Source organism: Stegostoma tigrinum, chromosome 26, assembly GCF_030684315.1.
Source record: "Stegostoma tigrinum isolate sSteTig4 chromosome 26, sSteTig4.hap1, whole genome shotgun sequence".
In the NCBI taxonomy this organism is placed as follows: Eukaryota; Metazoa; Chordata; class Chondrichthyes; order Orectolobiformes; family Stegostomatidae; genus Stegostoma; species Stegostoma tigrinum.
Window position 1 is genome coordinate 43,538,444 of NC_081379.1, and position 21,916 is coordinate 43,560,359.

Below are 21,916 nucleotides of genomic sequence, written 5' to 3' on the forward strand. Positions count from 1 at the left end.
AACTGACGTCGCTCGACAAGGCGTCATCGGAATAACGGGCCTCGCAAATCTAAGTCTCGGCGCTGATGCCAATGCCGTCGCGTCCTGATGATGCGGACGTGCGTTTTGCGCACGCGCAGATTTATTTAGTTTCATCTTCAGAATTTGAGCGACTAGCAATCCTTTGGACCGGCAGTTCAGTACTTCCGTTCATCTGGACTAATTCTTCCAATTTGCCTCTGAAGCACCAATTACTTTCTGTCTCTTAATTTCATAAAATACACGAAATTTATATTTACTGCGTAGAGCCTTGAGTTGAGAACAGGTGGAACCTTATCAAATTCTGTTTTCTTTTTCAGGGAGGCAGTGGTCTACTGGTGGTAACACTAGACTATTAATCCAGAAATCCAGGTAATGCTCTGAGAAAAAGGATTGTTGATTGTTGTGAAAACCCATCTGATTCACCAACGTGCTTACAAAAGATGTCCGCTGTTATTCCGTGGTTTAGCCTACAGGTAATTCTAGACCCACTGGGCCACAAGGGATGGTCAGTAAATGCCAGCCTAGCCAACAATGCCTACATCCCAAGAAAAAATAAGATTAAAATTTCATTATATAACCTGGAGGAGTTTGCTGAGAGTAGCCAACAGTCCTGGTACACAAGACCTCAACACTATAATCAGTGGTATGTCCATTATCGATAGCTACTTTGTACTCTTAGATGGAGTTAATTAATTTGCAAGGGGTGGGATGACATTATATGACTTATATGAATGCAGTGAAAAGTTTACAAAGTCACCATGCACAGTGCCATCTTAAGTACAAAGGTACCTGAGTACATGATCTTAGGAATAAAAGGTTCAGCACTACAGCCCTTCAAGCTGATTTCACCAGGGTTCATCACCAAATTGCACTGGGTATTGCCATCAGATTGCACCAGGTCTCACCTGCAGATCATGCCAGGACAATACCTCCAGATCACGCCAGGATTGACAGAAGAGACATGTCTGTCGGGGAGCAATGCATTGTAATTGCTATGAATAGTAATTGACTTCCAAAAAACACCATCCTGTACTGTTCAAAACACCTTCAAAATTTCATTTGCTTGTTGTAGCTGTAGAAGTCTTATGTGTTATTATGAATTATTTATCCTTACTTAATGCCCAGTTAGCCACCTCTGAAGCATAGCCCACTCTATTGCTCAAAATTCCATGATTTGGATTACACTACAGACAAATGTATTTGTGAATGGAACCAGCAAAATTCTTAATGAACAGTGTCCCTGGTCTCAAAAATGTCATCCATCAATCTCTTTCCCAATCACGCAAAATATGTTAGTGTTTCTTTGCCTCGGGAATAGGAGAGCTGGGGAGCAGGTTTCTGACTTGAACTGCATATCATCAGGAGAGATCCAGCCTTCTTGATGCCAAAGAAGCAGGAAGGATTTGCTCATCAACATAAGTTATCATTCTTGTGGTCTCCTGAACTAGTTTTAAATACCTTAATAAGGCAAGGAAGAATTGCTAATTGATTCATACTTGTTGGGGGATGTTACCAGCTAGTTCACTTCAGTCTCCTGGAGATTACCTTATCAGGAAAGGCTACAGACGCTAGGCCTATATCCTCTGGAATTTAACAAAATCACAGGTAAGTTAACTGAAGCATATAAGATCCTAAGGGGACTTGACCAGGTAGATGTGGAATGGATGTTTCCTCTTGGGGGAACATCTAGAATCGGGATCGTAGTTTACAACTAAAGAGTTGCCTTTTAAGGTAGAGATAAGGAAGATCATTCTGTCAGGGAGTTGTGAGTCTTCGAAATTTCCTTCCTCAAAATGTATAGATGCCAAATCTTTAAACCTTTTAACTATTGAGGTGGATAGAATCTTGATTATAATGAGCCAGACTTGATAAAAGACCTTAAAATAAGGGAACACTTAGGAGGTAGCGATCATAATATGGTAGAGTAGTCTGCAGTTTGAAAGAGAGAAGGCAAAATCAGATGTAACGGTGTTACAGTTAAATAAAGGTAATTACAGGGGCATGAGAGAGGAATTGACGAAAATTGATTGGAAGCAGAGCCTGGCGGAGAAGATAGTAGAGCAACAGTGGCAGGAGTTTCTGGGTGTAATTGAGGACACAGTACAGAGGTTCATCCCTAAGAAAAGAAAGATTATCTGAGGTGGGATTAGACAGCCATGGCTGACAAAGGAAGTCAGGAAATATAGCAAAGAAAAAGAGACAGCCTATAAAGTGGCCAACAGCACTGGGAAATGAGAAGATCGGAAAGGCTACAAAAACAAACAGAGGATAACAAAGAGAGCAATAAGGAAGGAGAGGATCAAATATGAAGGTAGGCTAGCTAGTAACATTAGAAATGATAGTAAAAGCTTCTTTCAATACATAAGAAACAAACGAGAGGCAAAAGTAGACATTGGGCTGCTCCAAATTGATGCTGGAATGCTAGTGGTGGGAGATAAGGAAATAGCTGAAGAACTTAATAAGTACTTTGAATCAGTCTTCACAGTGGAAGACATGAGTAGTATGCCAACAATTAGGGAGAGTCAGGGGGCAGAGTTGAGTATGGTAGGCATTACAAAACAGAAAGTGCTAGAAAAGCTAAAAGGTCTGAAAATTGATAAATCTCCTGGCCCCGATGGGCTACATCCTAGAGTTCTGAGGAAGGTGGCTGAGGAAATAACGGAGGCTTTGGTTGTGATCTTTCAAAAGTAACTGGAGTCAGGGAGAGTTCCAGATGATTGGAAAATTGCTGATGTAACCCCCTTATTTAAGAGAGGATCAAGGCAAAAGATGGAAAATTATAGGCTGATTAGCCTAACCTCGGTAGTTAGTAAAATTCTAGAATCCATTGTCAAGGATGACATTTCTAAATTCCTGGAAGTGCAGGGTCAGATTAGAACAAGTCAGCATGGATTTAGTAAGGGGAGGTTGTGCCTGACAAACCTGTTAGAATTCTTTGAAGAGGTAACAAGTATGTTAGACCAGGGAAACCCAGTAGATGTTATCTATCTAGACTTCCAAAAGGCCTTTGATACGGTGCCTAACGGGAGGCTGCTGAGTAAGGTGAGGGCCCATGGAGTTCAAGGTGAGCTCTGCCTTGGATTGAGGATTGGCTGTCTGATAGAAGGCAGAGAGTTGGGATGAAAGGCTCTTTTTCGGAATGGCAACTGGTGATGAGTGGTGTCCCGCAGGGTTCAGTGTTGGGGCCGCAGCTGTTCACTTTATATATTAATGATCTGGATGAAGAGACTGGGGGCATTCTGGTGAAGTTTGCTGATGATACGAAGATAGGTGGACAAGCAGGTAGTACTGAGGAGGTGGGGAAGCTGCAGAAAGATTTAGACAGTTTAGGAGAGTGGTCCAGGAAATGGCTGATGAAATTCAATGTGAGCAAATGTGAGGTTTTGCACTTTGGAAAAAAGAATACAGGCATGAACTATTTTCTACACGGTGAGAAAATTTGTAAAGCAGAAGTACAAAGGGATCTGGGAGTGTTGGTCCAGGATTCTCTAAAAGTTAACTTGCAGGTAGAGTCCTTGATTAAGAAAGCAAATGTAATGTTGTTGTTTATCTCAAGAGCGTTGGAATATAAAAGCAGTGATATGCTTCTGAGACTTTATAAAGCCCTAGTTAGGCCCCATTTAGAATACTGTGTCCAATTTTGGGCCCCACACCTCAGGAAGGACATACTAGCCCTGGAGCATGTCCAGCAGAGATTCACATGGGTGATTCCTGGAATGGTAGGTTTAACGTGTGATGAACGGCTAAGGATCCTGAGATTGTACTCTTTAGAGTTTAGAAGGTTGAGGGGCGATCTAATAGAAACTTACAAGATAATGTATGGCTTAGAAGGGGTGGACACTAGGAAGTTGTTTCCATTAGGTGGGGAGACTAGGACCCGTTGGCACAGCCTTAAAATTAGAGGGGGTAAATTTAAAACAGAAATGAGACAACATTTCTTCAGCCAGACAGTGGTGGGCTTGTGGAATTCATTGCCACGGAATGCAGTGGAGGCCGGGACGTTAGATGCCTTCAATGCAGAGATTGACAAATTCTTGATCTCACAAGGAATTGAGGGCCACGGGGAGAGTGCAGGGAAGTGGAGTTGAAATACCCATCAGCCATGATCTAAATGGTGGAGTGGACTTGATGGGCTGAATGGCCTTACTTCCACTCCTATGTCTTATGGTCTTATGGACTAAATGATTATGCGGGTGTGCAAGAATGCAGTGTTGAGGTTAAAAGTCCAGATCAGCCATGATATTATTGAATGACAGGGCAGATTGGAAGGGAAGAGAGGTCTACTCTTGTTCCCTGCTTGAATGTTTCTTGATTGTGTAGCTTTGGCTGTATAGGAAGTGTTTATATCATGATTCTTAAGACAGCATGACTAAGACTGGTCAGTTGGACCAATTTTACACTTATGTATGTTTTTATTCTTCCTGCATGGCATGAGGAGCTGTATCTGCAAACACATCAAATTTTGATTTGAATCAGCTTTATTGTCACATGTACTCAAATAAGTGCATGTTTACAGTCGCTGCAGTACAGTGCTATCTTAGATACAAAGGTACCTAGGTTCAGACACTTAAGATCAATTTCTTAGGAAACAAAAAAAATTACAAAAGTAATGAAATAGTCTAGCATTCCTATTATGGTCATAGGAATAAATTAGAAAAGTAAAGAAGAAACAAGTAAAGACCTAGTCCATGCAGCATCTAGCCTCAAGGAAGACTTCCATCACCTTGTCATTCCTTGATATATATTGTATATATCCATGGGTTGAGATAGATTTTCCACAGATAAACAAAATGTATGATTGTGACTCATCAGTCCATGTTACAGTGCTTGAGACATATCAGCTCATCCAATTTCTCAGAGCCCAACATCACACAACTGAATAAGTCTGTGATGTCCTGAATTGCACAGCTGCTGATGAGACTTGTGGTGGGTGGTGATAAAGCCATCATCAGACAGTATCTTTTGTGAACTGATCCTCAATACTATTGATATTGGTTACGTGTCTGTCCATGGCTGTAATAGTCATAATGGCCTGTCCCCAATTGCCTTGGAGTCTCAGTCTCACCTCTGGTTGCATAGTAGGATAGGAAATATAATCAGAGTGATATAAGCAGGTGATTTTGCAGGTGACTTTGAAAATTTTGCAGAGAGAGATTAGGCTGAGGATTCAATGATAATTTCAAAGGATGATGGAGCCAAATTTGTTTTCTTTTAGGAGAGAGTTGATGATAATCAATTTAAAGGGAGGTGACCGAGTATCCCTAGTGATGGAAAAAAAAGCTTTAATTGTTTAAGTTCACATAGAAAGTGGCCAAGGAAGTTACAAAAGCCGACTTACTGAGGAAGAAAGAAAAGAGTGTAATGTACAGAATGAGGTGCAGTTGACAATTGTGATACCAATCTATCAAATTTATAACATCAGACTCTCTACTTGGCAAACAGTGAAAGCAGCATAATCTATAGGGAGCTGAGAGATTCCACAATCAATGAATCAGTTCAAAACGTTGCTTCATTGTCAAATTCAGTCATGAAAAATGGTGGGGGGGTGGGGGGTGTAGTTAAGGAACAAAAAGGAAGAGGAGATTATGTGAACATCCCAATAAGTGAATGATTTCAGAGCTCAAAACTGCACCAGAATGGACAAAACAGAAACATTTTAAGCCAGAACTGTGAACACAAGGTGAGGTATTTAGCAGTGGAGTGAGAGTGAATTGTCACGAAATAAGGCAGAAATTGACTAAATGTAATTCAAGGTAGACCTTAAATACCTTCGGATCGGTGGAAAACTCGTCAACATTTTTAGTCAAATGTAGCACAAACATGAATGGGCTGTGGTTGTAAAGACTAATGACTTTGCCCTACTTCTTTGCTTCACATGCTAACCTCATCCATCTCCAACTGCTTCATTATGACATTTCCCGCTATCAGAAAGTCAGAAATTGGGCTATTGTCTGCTGACTTCTCAGCTCCATTCAGAATTCATCAGATAAATATGCCTATATTAGCTTTGATTTATTATTGTCACATGTACCAATTGCAATGAAAAGTATTGTTTTGTGTGCTATCCAGACAGATCATTATCTTACATAAGTACCTCAGAGTACCAGAACAGAATGAAGAATGTTGTGTTACAGCTACAGAGGAAGTGCAGAGAAAGATTAACTCTAATATATGGGAGTACGTTAATAAGCCTGATAACAGGAAGGAATAAGCTATTCTTGAATCTGTTGATACATGTTTTCAAACTTGTATATCTTTCATCCAATGGAAGAAGGTGGAAGAGAATGTAACTGGGATGGGAGGGGTCTTTGATTATGTTGGCTACTTTTTCAAGGCAGCGGGAAGTATAAGTGGATGCACTGGAAGGAATGCTAGTTTTTGTGATGGACTAGACTATGTTCACAACTGTCTGGCGACTCTACATCTGGCAAGATACAGCCTAGTTACTTACCTTGGCATTTAATGATTTTGCAATCACCATTCTATTCTCAAGGACTGACCCATTGTCTATTGAAGTGAGGCAGACACTAGGTTTCCTGCAGGAGGCTGGTAAGCTCTCCCAACGCCTTGATATAATTTACAAACCAAATGTCAAAAATGTGATGGAACACTCTTGCCTTCCTTTACTGTAGCTGTACCAATGATTAAGATGTTCAGCATCACCTAGGAAAGAAAAATAATCCACTTATTCAACACTTGAACAACCATGCTCAGCGTGGACTCATTTAATTTCTTTATTTTTCGCAGTATATACTGTCTGGAGTGCAACAAGGTATCATTTATACAATTTTCAAACACATGAACTCAATCATTTAGAAGGACAGAGGCTGCAAATATATGGGGATATCATAATCTCCAGATACTTTTGCAATTACACACCATCCTGACTTGGGCACTTTCAGCTGTTCCTTCACCATCATTGCATCAAGTCTTTGGAACTCCCTAAAGTGCAGGGCATTGGGAGACTTTAAATGATATTTAGTGCACATTGAATGAATTGGATTAAGTGGAAAGGTGCATTACCATCTTCTCATGGGAAACTCTAGAGAATGGCAATAAATGCCTGCCTTGCCTGTGATACATATTGTTGTAGAGAGAAATATCAAGTAGGAGTCTTGAGTTCTGAATTCACCAGTAAAAGTGACCATTATTCAGACCTCTTCTACAACTCATGTAAAAGGAACCTGAGATGGCTCCAAATCTGGATTTCATGTGGGGCCCAATTGCCCCTTTAATTGCAGCTGAGATCAGAGGAGAGACCAATGACACTCCGAGTTCCCCAGCCTAGGTGCGCATTTTTATTCCTTTCATGTTACAATACTTACAGGCAATATTGATGTCATTGTTAGATATATCCCCCAATCCAATAAACACACAATCAATGATGGACAACTCTATGTACAGCCTTAGGCCCTCCAACTAACTCATAATGTTTACCAGACACCTCCATTATCTTTCTTTGGGATCTTACAATGCTTCTGGCAGTCATACTTTTGCCAGTTATTTGTCAGCAGCAATACATAGAACATAGAACGTAGAATAATACAGCGCAGAACAGGCCTTTCAGCCCTCCATGTTGTGCTGACCTGTGAACTAATCTAAGCCCCTCCCCTACACTATCCCATCATTATCCATATGCTTATCCAAGGACTGTTTAAATGTGGCTGAGTTAACTACATTGGCAGGCAGAGTGTTCCACGCCCTTATCACTCCCTGAGTAAAGAACCTGCCTCTGACATCTGTCTTAAATCTATCACCCCTCAATTGGTAGCTATGCCCCCTTGAACAAGCTGAAGTCATAATCCTCGGAAAAAAAGACTCTCACTGTCCACCCTATATAATCCTCTGATCATCTTGTATGTCTCTATTAAATCCCCTCTTAGCCTCCTTCTCTCCAATGAGAAGAGACCCAAGTCCCTCAGCCTTTTTTCATAGGGTCTGCACTCCAGACCAGGCAACATCCTGGTAAATCTCCTCTGCACCTTTTCCAATGCTTCCACATCCTTCCTGTAATGGGGTGACCAGAACTGCACGCAATATTCCAAATGATGCCGCACTAGTGTTTTGTACAGTTGCATCACAGCTCCAGAACTCAATCCCTCTACCAATAAAACCTAATACACTGTAAGCCTTCTTAACAGCACTATCAACCTGGATGGCAACTTTCAGGGATCTATGTACATGGTCACCAACATCCCTCTGCACATCCACAATACCAAGAATCTTTCCATTGACCTGGTATTCTGCCTTCCTATTATTCCTTCCAAAGTGAATCACCTCACATTTATCCGTATTAAACTCCATTTGCCACCTTTTGGCCCAATTCTGCAGTTTACCCAAGTCTCCCTGCAACCTGCAACATTCTTCCACACTGTCCACCACTCCACCGACATTAGTGTCATCTGCAAACTTGCTAACCCTTCCACTATGCCTGTGTCCAAGTCATTTATAAAAATGACAAACAGCAGTGGTCCCAAAACAGATCCTTGAGGCACACCACTAGTGACCTGACTCCAGGCTGAATATTTTCCATCAACCACGACTCGTTGCCTTCTTACAGAAAGCCAGTTTCTAATCCAAACTGCTAAATCTACCGCCCTCAATCCCGTGCCTCTGTATTTTCTCCAACAGCTTACCATGTGGAACCTTATCAACGGCTTTACTGAAATTCATGTACACCACGTCAACTTCCCTTCCCTCATCCACATGCCTGGTCACCTTCTCAAAAAACTCAATGAGGTTTGTGAGACACGACCTGCCCTTGACGAATCCATGCTGACTATCTCCAATCAAATTGTTGCTTGCTAGATGATTATAAATCCTATCTCTTATAATCCTTTCCAAAACTTTTCCTACCACAGACGTAAGGCTCACAGGTCTATAATTACCTGGGTCATCCCTACTGCCCTTCCTGAACAAGGGCAGAACATTTGCAATCCTCCAGTTCTCTGGTACTAAACCTGTAGACAATGGGGACTCAGAGATCAAGGCCAAAGGCTCCGCCACCTCCTCCCTAGCTTCCCAGACAATACTTGGAAAAACCCCATCTGGCCCAGGGTATTTATCTACCTTCACACCTTCTAGAATTGATAACACCTCCTACTTACTAACCTTAATCCTTTCAATTCTAGTAGCCTGTAACTCAGTCATCCCCTCTACAATATTCTCCTGTTCCTCAGTGAAAGCAGATGAGAAATAATCATTTAGCACCTCTCCAATCTCCACAGGGTCCACACACAACTTCCCACTTCTGTCTTTGACTGGCCCTATTCCTACCCTAGTCATCCTTTTATTCCTCACATACCTATAGAAAGCTTTAGGGTTCTTCTTTATTCTACCTGCCAATGTCTGCTTATGTCCCCTCCTTGCTCTTCTTAACTGTCTCTTTAAATCCTTCCTAGCTAATCTGTAACTCTCCAATGCCTCATCTGAACCATCTCGTCTCGTTGTCACATAAGCCTCCCTCTTCTGCTTAACAAGACATACAATTTCTTTAGTAAACCACAGTTGCCTTACCTCATTGCTTCCTCCCTGCCTGACAGGGACATACCTATCAAGGACACGCAACATCTGTTCCTTAAACCAGCTCCACATTTCGATTGTCCCCATCCCCTGCATTTTGCTAACCTATTCTATGCCTCCTAAGTCTTGGCTAATGCATTATAATTGCCCTTCCTCCATCTATAACTCTTGCCCTGTGGCATGTTCCTATCCCTTTCCATTGCTAAAGTAAACATAACCGAATTATGGTTACTCTCTCCAAAGTGCTCACCTACCACTAAATCAAACACCTGGCCTGGTTCATTACCAAGTACCAGAACCAGTGTGGCCTCCCCTCTTGTCGGCCATTCGACATACTGAGTCAGGAAACCCTCCCACACACATTGGACGAAAACTGATCCACCTGATATACTAGAGTTATAGCATTTACAGTCAATGTTAGGGAAGTTAAAGTCTCCCATAATGACCACCCTGTTCCTTTCACTCCTGGCCAGAATAGTTTTGCCAATCCTCTCCTCCATATCCCTGGAACTTTGTGGAGGTCCATAAAAAGCTCCCAGCAGTGTGGCCTCTCCTCTCCTGTTTCTGACCTCAGCCCATACCACCTCAGTAGACGAGTCCTCATCAAAAGTTCTTTCAGCCACCGTTACACTGTCCTTGACTAACAAAGCCACACCCCCCCCCCCTCTTTAACCACCTTCCCTGACCTTAATGAAAGATCTAAACCCTGGAACCTGCAACATCCATTCCTGACCCTGCTCTATCCGTGCCTCCAAAATGGCCACAATATCAAAGACCCAGGTACCTATCCATGCTGCAAGCTCACCTACCTTATTCCGGATACTCCTGGCATTAAAGTAGATACACTTCAATCCAACTTGCTGTCTGCCAGCACACTCCTATGACAGTGAGGTCCTGTCCATGTCCTCCCTACGCTCACCCTTCTGTGTACCAGGACTACACCTCAGTTTCCCATCCCCCTGCTGAGCTAGTTTAAATCCACCCGAATAGCACTAAAAAATTTCCCACCCAGGATATTAGTGCCTCTCTGGTTCAAGTAGAGACTATCCTGTTTGTAGAGGTCCCACCTTCCCCAGAATGGCCCCAATTGTCCATGTACCTGAAGCCCTCCCTCCTGCACCATCCCTGCAGCCATGTGTTCAGCTGAAACCTCTCCCTGTTCTTTGCTTCACTAGCATGTAGCACGGGTAACAAACCAGAGATAACCACTCTGTTTGTTCTAGCTCTCAGCTTCCACCCTAGCTCCCTGAAATCCTGCCTGACATCCCTATCCCTCTTTCTACCTATGTCGTTGGTGCCTATGTGGACCACGACTTGGGGCTGGACACCCTCTCCCTTCAGGACCCCAAAGACATGATCTGAGACATCATGGATCCTGGCACCTGGGAGGCAACACACCAATCGTGAATCTCTTTCATTCCCGGCAAACCTTCTATCAGTCCCTCTAACTATTGAGTCCCCAATGACTAACACTCTCTTCCTATCCCCCCTTCCCTTCTGTGCAAGAGGGACAGACTCTGTGCCAGAGACCTGCACCCAAGTGCATGCTCCTGGTAAGTTGTCCTCCCTAACAGCATCCAAAATGGTATACTTGTTTTTCAGGGGAACGACCACAGAGGATGCCTGCCTTCTAACAGTTACCCAGCTTTCTTCATGCTTAGGAGTAACTACTTCCCTGTAACTCTTGTCTATCACTGACTCTGCCTCCCGAATGATCCAAAGTTTATCCAGCTCCCACTCCAGTTCCCTAACGCAGTCTTGGAGAAGCAAGAGTTGGGTGCATATTATTTGCCAATAACCTTAAATACTTGCTTATCACTAAGAACTCTTTCAAATTCTGTAATAATAACTTTAGTATGACAGATTACCAAGGCTGTTACTCTCTACCAATTGTTTTTAAGTCTTCAAAATCAATTCTAATGTAAAGTTACTGCAATTCTGTGACACAGCTGACAATTGATGACAATCTCTCTTTCACTTCAGCCTGAAAGATAGAACAAACAATCCCTCTGACTTGCAGCTGCATTTTACGACCCCTACTATTTGCATGCTGTAACTAAAGTTTCATTTCTAAATTAATATTTACTGTTTCTACTCTAAACATTTTCCATTACTAATTTTCTTAATATAGAACATCTATTTGAATTCCAATGATAAGGGTGAAATGCAATCACATTGCAATTTTATAAGTCTTTGAACAAAACTTGTCTAGATTCCATAAATAACTAGGGTACATAACCATTCTATATTTTGTCATCTGCCTTTGCCACGTTTCCCTTGATATCTGGGTGTAAAAATTTGTTCAAATTATTTACATCTGCACGTAAACTTCAACTGTTTATCCCTCCCCATTCGTGATCTTTTTTTGCAACGTTCTTCTGCCTTCTTCCCGTGCAATTGGTCTTTTAGATGTCATGTTTTCACCATTTATAACATTATCTTCCATAATAATGCAATGGGCCTCTTTATTGCCTACAGATATTTGTTTAGGGAATGAAACTAACCTTTTTACATTAATTTGTTGTTTGTCTTCCTAATTCTATAATTATCTAAAAATTCAGAATACTGTAAGATCTGGGTTTTCTTTCTGCATTTTACTAAATAACAAATTTAGGACTATGGCCAAACTAAGTATTTCAAAAATACCCCGCATTAAAGTGCTTATATGCTTAGAACTGCCTGTTTGCAAAAACCTGATTAAATTCCCTAACATTCCCTCCCATGGAAAGTCTTATCCAATATCTCTAAATGGAGATTACAAGCCTGGCTGTGAACATCTGCTATGTGTAGCTGCCAATCCCAGTTGGCCAACTTGTCAACTTTACTCGTGGGCTGCTACAAATGTATCCACAGAATGGAAATTAATGTGCTCTTAAACAGGCCCAGGCAGTGTTATTTCCCCAAAAGAATTACATGGAAAAATTTAATTAACAAGATTAATACATAATTAACAAGATTTAATTCTCTTTTTCATTTGTGGATGTGTTTGTGTGGTCGATGATAACCACCCCCACCACTGCCCACCGTGCACACAGAGTGCTAATGATGGGGCATCCAGTGATGGTAATGCTATTCGCCATGAAGGGAAGATTGTGAGGTTCTTTATTGGAGATAGATGTTCCCTGGGACTTTTCTTGTATGAATGTTACATATCAATTATCAGTTCCAACCTGTAAGATGCCCAGGGCCTGTTGGATGCCAACACAGATTACTTCAATGTGTGAGAGATTATGAATAGTAGGAAACACTGTAATTATTAACATATATTCCCACTTCAGACTTTCATTTAGAGGCAGGGTAATTAACAAAGTATAATTACGTCTAGGACACCTACTTGAGGAGCCCCTGCAGCTACACCCTGGCACTGAGATAGTAGGGCACCAACAACCACAACCTTTGTGCAATGTATGGCTCCAAAAATTGAAGAACTTCTATTTGACTTCCATTTACTTCAATTTTGTTAAGACTCCTGGATGTCATACTCAATCAAATGCTGTCTCAATGTCACCTCTCTCCTCTCACCATACCTCTAGAAGTCAATTTTTTTTTGCTATGTCTGAATCAAGGCTTCAATGAAGGCTTCTGGTACATGGACTGATCAGAACCCAATCAGTGAGCAAGTAATTGTTGTCGATGGTACAGTCAAGGACACTTTCTGTTAGTCTGATTGAGTGTAGGCTGACAGGACAGTATTTGATTGACTAGACTTTTCACCCACTTGTGAACTGCATGTAATGTAACAATCTTCTGCATTGTTGGGTGTTGCAGCTCTCTTGGAACAGCTTGGCTATGTGTATACCTATCCCTGGGACAAAGGTCTTCAGTCTTACAGCCGGTTAATATCAAACCCCATAGCCTTTGGAGATAATGGGAATGGGATAGCCTTTGTTCTATTCAGTGACTCCAGCCACATCACAGTCATGCCGTGAAGGCTAAAGCCTCTGATTCTAGAGACCTTAGGAGGAGGACAGCGCTGTTTATCTCATCAGCATCTCTGGATGAAGATGGTTGCAATGCTTCGGCCTTGTTTTTCATTGAAGATGAGACAGTTTTGCAGCATCTTTCTCCAGTCAGTTGTTCAAGTGTCCACTATCATTCATAATTGAATGTGGCAGGGCTGAACATCTCTAACCTAATGTATTGATCATGTGATTCCTTAGTTCTGTTTATAGCATTCTTCTTTTGCTACTTACCATGCACGTGGCAAACAATCATCGAATCCCTACAGTGTGGAAACAGGCCTTCGGCCCAACAAGTCTACACTGAACCTCAGAGCATCCCACCCAGACCCATCCCCCTATAGCCCACCTAATCTACACTTCCCTGAACACTACAGGCAATTTAACATGGCTAATCCATCTAACCTGAACACCTTTGGACTGTGGGAGGAAACCAGAGCACCCAGAGGAAACCCATGCAGACATAGGGAGAATGTGCAAACTCCACACAGTCGGCCGAGGCCAGAATCAAACCAGGGTCCCTGGTGCTGTGAGGCAGCAGTGCTAACCACTGTGCCACCGTGCCGCCCTAAATGAAACCTTCTTTCCTTCTTCCCCGCAGAAGTCTGATATCTACAACACAAGTGTTGTATCTTCACCAACTTGGCAACTAATTTCAAAATTCTTAGTACTGCTCCTGGCATGGTCTCATCATTGAGCCCTGGTGATTTTACTGACCTTGTAGTTATGGTAGAGTGAGATGTTTGCAGTGCAATGAGGTGATGGATTTGTGTTGAATGTAATTCCTGCTGCCAAATCACCCACAATGCATCTAGGTTGCCATATTTTGTGTTGCTAGATCCGTTCTTAATTTATCTCATCATCACTGTGGTAGTTTTGCACAACCAGGTGGAACATACTCTCAACTTGAAGATAAGTTTTCATTTCCAGAAGAGCTGTGAAGTTATCACTTCTATTATCATAAGCAGGTTCGCCCAGCATAAATGGATTGATGAACTAGATTTTCCTTCTTGGTGGTTTTCTCTCCAACTGTCATTGGCCCAGTCTGACAGATAAATTCTACAGGACTGAGCCAGCTCAGTCTGCAGTAGTGGATGGGAACCACTCTTCATAATGAACTTTGGAATCCCACACGACAACTCTCAGAGCCTTTGCTAAATTCAGTACTTCTTCCAAGTGGTATTTAACACACAGGAATATTGATTCCTCAACTGATGAAGGAGGTGAATGAATAAAAGCAGGGGATATCATTCCTTTTGTTTCATAACTGGAACGTTTTCCTTATATTATCCTACATGAATAAATGATTCAGCTTGACTAAGTAAAATGACTTCCACCTTCCTTCCTGCCTTTCACTTCTTGTGTTAGTTGAAACCTTTCCACGAAAGTTTTGCTGAAATATTTTATTATTGTCTGTCTCTGTGTTAAATAAATCTTATTTTAGCAGTCACAAAGAAAATATCCAATAATTGTTATTGAGCACCTAGGACCAGAGTTTTGCCAGCCCAGTAGACATAAAAGAATGTATTAAAAGAATCAACAGATCTAGGTAGACGAATCATTTACTGTGTATGATATTTCGGGATTCACAAAGCGAAATATCAGTAGATTAATTACAGCTCCCCTTATTTATAATAAAACTCACGACTACAATTTGATTTAGAAATCGAACGTATTTTGTGGAAAACGACTGAAAAAGAAACTTGAAACGTACAAATCATATTGATTACTTGTCCGAATCATGACAAATTAATGGTGATGGCATCCTACTGTTGACGAAAAGATAATGATAAATACAGTGTATTCTGCTGCTGGACAGTTCACATTGAAAGGTCTACTATTCTCTCATTACTGCATCTAGAGGTTAGAATGGATTCAAGCTATGTCAGTTTCTTTTGGTTAACTGTGATTGTGGATGTATTTTCAGCTGCTGATGTTTTTGTTTAAATAAAATAACTGAAAATTTATTTTTTTGTTAGGACGCAAGACAAATGCCGCAGAAGTCTAAATCAGCTGATTCACAGGAAGTCACGAATATTTAGATTAGATTCCCGACAGTGTGGAAAAGGCCCCTCGGCCCAACAAGTCCGCACCCCTTGAAGCATCCCACACAAACCCATCCCCCTCTAACCCACGCACCCCTGAACACTACAGGCAATTTAGCATGGCCGATCCACCCTAACCTGCACATCTTTGGACTGTGGGAGGAAACCCACGCAGACAACGTGCAAACTCCGCATAGACAGTCGCCCGAGGCTGGAATTGAACGCGGGTCCCAGGCGCTGTGAGGCGGCAGTGCTAACGACTGAGCCACCGCGCCGCTCCACCTGCTGCGTTAAACGTAAATTTCAGGTATTTCCTTTAACTGCGCAATTCTTCGGAGGTTCAGGCATTTTTGACGCGACTGTTTAAATAATTGCAGTAAAGACGTGAGCAGGGGTACTGAAGAGTCCTTAAAGGATTAAAAGAGCACGACAGCATATTGCCTCTTTTGACTTTCAGGCAGGTTGATCGGAATCGGGTTGATCGCTTTAACGATGAATCCGCCCGGAAGGTCAAGGAACTTGTGTCACGCAGTCCGCAACTGAGGGAATCAAAGTGAGCCGTTTTGTTAGGAAGCCTTTGGTTTTGGACAATCCTATTAGGAATTAGCCGTGAGAGGGTTTGCACATTTTCCTATTTCAAGTATTTATCTTACCCTTTCGGAACTCCGTATCGCATTTGTGTCCAGCACCTTTTCAGGCAAGGCGTGCAATGTTATGAAAAATAAATGTTGCATCGAGGTATTTGTTTCCATCGTCACAATTCTTTCACGCACAGCATCTAATCAGTCTCCCCTGTCATCGGGAACAGTTTATTCCTATTTCCTGTCTAAGGCAGCTTCTTCGCTTTCTACAGCCGGATCAAAGCACCCTTCAACAATCTCTGCTCGGAGAATACCAATGTCCGACATTCTCATCGCTCCACGGTACCGAAGTCTTTCATGTCTGATATCACTCAAGTGAATGAGCGTCCTGTGCATCTTCACCGAGGCCTTGACATTCTTCTCTAAGTGTGGTGACCTAGGATTAACCACGATATTTTAGCCAGGTCGTGCTAAGCCTTTTATAGACCTTTTGCTCGGCTTCCTTGCTTTCGCAAACACTGCTGATAATAAAGCTATGGATATGATACGTATTTTTAACAGCTTGTTCAACTAGTCCCGTCAACTATAGCTGTTCTTGTACCGTGGTGGTAGGTAGTGTCTCTACCTATGAGCTAGGAGACCCAAGTTCAAGTCTCCCCTGCTCCAGAAGTGTATAATAACTTTGCTGAGCAAATTGATCTGAGAAATCAACAATTGCCTTCCAATGTTTAAATCACGCTCTCCCATTCCTCCTACACCAACGAATCGTTTGACACCTCTCTGCGTTGTGTAGATATTTTTCCTAATCAACCTGTTCAGACATGGTTTGACACAGAACAAGGATAGATGGGAATTGACCCCAGCCTTACTAGTGCAAACGTAGGGGCTGTACCCTTGCACCATAAGAATCCCCATTCCTGCATTAAGTATAAACTGTACTAATTTCTCTATCCTGACGCAAGCATTGTAATTTCAATTCGGGCAAAGTCACAAATCTCCAAATAATGTACTGTCAAAACGTTTAATTATTCAAACCAAATAATTTGATGTTTTTATTGAATAAAGTAGTAAATATGGTATAAATTACCTTGAAAATTCACGTGAAACTAATCTTCCCTAGATGCCATTAATATTTTCAAACTCCATAAAAATACTTCATTTTAACGGTAATGTATCTGAACATAATTTCATCTTGTATTCTGTCAGGATGTGGTTGAATTTCTAAGTATTGGTTTCAAAGTTTAATACGAAGGTTGTCTTGGCGTATTGTACAGCTAGGACAACATTGCCTTCAGTAGAAGTTTCCCCCAAACCTTCTGTGTTAAAGGAAAGATCAACTGATCGTGATTTATGTTGAAAAAACTGACTTCGTCGTACTGTTTAGGCAACTGTTTGAAACGTCAGGACGATATTGCGTTTTTGCTCAATCCAATGTCTCCTGACTCTTTGCAAATCCTATAACTTGGATCAATGGTCGATTGGAGTTTGAACGCCAACCCATATTTGCATAATGGAGAGCCACATGACAATCTGCCCTCTTTCTGAACATTGACAAAATAAAGCGACCTTGGTAAGCGTTAAAGCCTTTTGCCTGCAAACCTGCCGGACTCTCTGAATTCAGGATGTCCCAATGGGTGTGTGTCATCTCAACTCTGCTCATCGCCACAGTCTGAAAGTTCTCAAGATGTCATTGTAGATAAGATTTTGTTACATAGAGAAACATCATGTCAATCAGATGAATGCCATATTCTAATATTGCTGTATCTGTTACAGGTTCAAACGCGCAGATTACATTAACAACCGAAATCGCCATCCATCGCACCAAGGGAGATTAAGTTATAGCGTGTCAGGTGGAAATTTGGGAAACGCTGATATAAGATGGCACCAGCAGAAACCCGAGTCTACTCTTCGATTCGTACTCTACCATTGTCTTAACCGTGATAGCAAAGGCCCCGGGATCCCTGATCATTTCTCTGGCAGGAGTCAATCGTCAACAAACGCCGCGAATTTGACTATCAGCGGAGTTTAACTGGAGGACAACGCCGATTATTATTGTGGCAGAGCAACGCTATTTACTTCGGCGGAGGGACCAAACTGACAGTTCCGAGTTAGTAACATTTGCTTCATTCACTCTGAACAACAGATTTTGCTTTTCCTTTATCCAACGTATAGTCAGAAATATTACTAATTGCTTCATGCATGTTACAATATCAGGTACGCCAAATAATTTGGTGCTGTGGACTGTAACCAACTTTTTATACAAAGGCCTATTAAATATAGGACGCAAAATATAAAGAAAGAATAGGATAACAACAGATCTCTGCTCTCTGATGAAGGGTCTAGGCCTGAAACGTCAACTTTTGTGCTCCTGAGATGCTGCTTGGCCTGCTGTGTTCATCCAGCTTCACACTTTATTATCCCGGATTCTCCAGCATCTGCAGTTCCCATTATCACATAAAGAAAGAACAGGTTTTATTCTCTGATTAGCAATAGTGAACAATGATTCAATGGGTGTAATTAGCATAATTTGAAAAATAACCTGGAAGTACTTCGCTCAATAATAACAAAAAAAGTGCGGATGCCGGAACCAGGAACACAAACAGAAGTTGCTGGAGAATTCAGCAGGAGGGAAAGTAGAGTTAATGTTTAGGGTCCAGTGTGTCTTCTTTAGAACTCATGTTTGTGCAAAAGGAGAGATAGAAACACATAGAGAGAAATGGAAAAACAGAGACCCAGAGCGATAGATAAAAAAAGGGTAAACATGGACACCTCTCTTAATTCCTGATGCATTTGAGAGATATTAATATGAGATCGAGTGCAGTGATCACTAAGAGCTTCTTTAATATTCAAAGTAGTACCAAAGAATTCAGGTCAAGCATTCGGGAATACAAAAGCAGAAATTGCTAGAGAAACTCACCGGGTGTGGCAACATCTCTGGAAAGAGAAAGCAGTGTCAATGTTTCTAGTCCAGTAGCCCTTCTTCAGAAAACCAACTCTTATTTTTCTAGCTGCCACATCAGCTGTATTTCCTGCTTACGTTTCAGATCTCCAGCGACGGTAGTTATTTGTTTTAGTCGAGAATACATGGTCTTCTGATTGTTTCTAGGAGAAAACCTTCCTCTGCGTGCCTCGTGTAACGAATTATTTGACCTGGATTGATTCTGGATTAATTTGCACATGGCTCATTTGCTCCTGACTTCAACGTCATCAACTGCCTTTCGTAAAAATAAAATGAGATTTAAAAGTGGACGATAATCGTTCTTTAATAGGGTGTGTAAAATATCTAAAGGCGCTAAATTTGAGGAAGAATGTCAAGATCAATACTTATCCTACAACCAAGATCTGAAGGGTCTAGGCCCGAAACGTCAGCTTTCCTGCTCCTCTGATGCTGCTTGGCCTGCTGTGTTCATCCAGCTCCACACCTTGTTATGCATCTGCAGCTCCTATTATCTCGGATGCAACTTATAGGAATTTGACTTGCCAGAATTGGTCGCCAAGCGCCTTAAGCTACTATAATTTTAAAAGCACCCAATCTGCCCAGAGGCAATTCTCGGAGGCCATGAGAGGCGATATATAAATGTAAGCAATAAATGACGAGCAACAAACACATTTTCTTCCTTAAATCTGGCCAAAGCGAAATGGACATTCTATTCCTTTGGGTGTGTCATGTCAATAGAGACGTGATGCAGTTAAACAGAATCAAAATGCATTTCCAACTATTTTAAATAATAATACGTCCGAACCATAGTAGGTGCACTGAAACGGTAGTGCCGCGTATTTTCCCTCCTTGTCGTTAATATTGTCATATTATTCAAGCTAAAGGCCGTTTTACTGCTCTGTTTATATGTTTCGTCCTCGAGCTCTTTTGCAAAGGCATGTGAGTCAATGCTTGCAGGTAAACTTCAGAATTGAAACGCTGGTTTGCTATTGTTAATCGCCATTCTTTCCTTCTGTAGGCATATTTCTTAACTCTATATAATGAAATGTGTGATTGTGAAGGAAGGAGTTTCACTGTGGTCTATGAAGAATATCTGTTTTAGTTTTGTCTGATAGATGTTGACGTGCTTAGTAGCAGGCTCGAAGGGTCGAATGGCCCATCCCTGCTCCTATCTATATGTTACTATGCTGTCAAATCGATAGTAAAGTGTGACCACTGCTGAAACCTGAGCCAACAACATGGATTAATATTGACCCAAATCTTACCAAGACCATCCTAATCAACATTGTGGCTTTAATAGTCAGACAGAAGCTGGCAATGTTGTGATGAGTAAGTCAGCCTCTCACTTCCAAAACCCTTATCTACCATCTGAAAGGCACAGGTCAAGAATATGACGGAACACTCTCTAGTTGCCTGGATGGGTGCAGCTCCAACAACGCTCAATAAGCTTGGCACCATCCAGGACAAAGCAGCCCCGTGTTACCTTAAAAGTTGTGTCCAACAGTGGTAGCATGAACCCTTTTTCTTTTCACGGCACCGTCCGAACCCATGTTCTCTACCACCGACCTCCCACAAGGGCAGTGGATACATTGTAGCTCCAACACCTGCAAATTCCCCTCCACTGTTCTGACTTGTAACGATACCGCTGCTCCTTCATCGTTCCTGGTTCAAATGCATGCAGCTCCATTTTAACAGCGCTGCGGAGCGCTGCACAACACGTGGACAGCCGTGAGTCAAGAACATTGAGAGACGAGCAACAAGCACAGCGTCAGTAACGCTCACATCCTGCAAAAGAATCGAAAGAAGCCAAGCGTCTGGCAAATCGATCCATGAACTGCGATTAAACCCATTCATCCTCGCCAAGATTGAGGGCAACGTGAGGAAAGACCTTATATTTATGTAGCGCCTTCTCCCGGCCTCGGAGAGTTGTCTCGTGGCAGCATTTGGCAGCAAAGTTGGGCGCAGCAAGATCCTACGCATTATCCCGTTATTACGACCAATATTTTATTGACATCGGTTGAGTGATAATTGTTCTCGACGCTCGTTTTCGAAATATGGCCATTGCGCTTTTTTGTGTGTGTTGAAGGCTGCATTTAATCCTCTCAAGTACTTTCTACCCCAGCACTTGGAGTGGGACTTCAGCGCTCACTACCTGATTCAGAGCTGTTAAAGCTACTGTCCGGTAAGGAGCTTCATTATACCTGCGTGTGATGTGTGTGGTACGAATGCGCTGATTTTTAAAAAAATAATGATCACAATCCGGTTCATTACAGCCCGGGAAGCGACTCGCCCTTCGGTATCACTTCTTGCGCTATCGCCCGATCAGATCTCCGCAGAAAGCCAGGCGACCCTGGTGTATTTGGTGAATAATTTCTTCCCCGGCTCGTTGGAGGCTTCATGGACTGTGTAAGGCCAGACCACGGACGGTGGTGTCCAGACAACTCGGTTGGTGCGGGACACCGACGAGGCCTACAGCGTGAGCAGTTACCTGACCCTGACCCTGACGGCCTCCCAGTGGAACACACATAAAGTCTACACCTGCGGCGTTAGACATGAGTCTCTTGGATCTCAGCTCAAGCAAAGTATCAATAGATCAGGCTGCGAGTGAAAGCGCAGGATGAGACCACTTGCTGCAAGCTGTTATCCACAGCATTTACGCGCTAAGGCGGGTTTAGTTATTCGCGTCCGGCCCATGGTAGTGATTTATATATATTCACATTATGGAAGGAACGTCTACCCAAGTAAATGCGACATGGAAGCATTTGTTTAATAAATGATGCTGTTCATTTATGAGATGCATTATCTTTTGTAAGTGCGCATCTGTGGATAGCAATTGAATTTAATACAGAT

General features: G+C 42.1%; 1 pseudogene; it reads left to right on the top strand.

Annotated features, from left to right (window-relative positions):
• The first annotated feature begins 461 nt into the window (after nt 1–461).
• Nucleotides 462–21,674, top strand: LOC125464322 (immunoglobulin lambda-1 light chain-like; annotated as a pseudogene).
• Nucleotides 21,675–21,916: the final 242 nt, after the last annotated feature.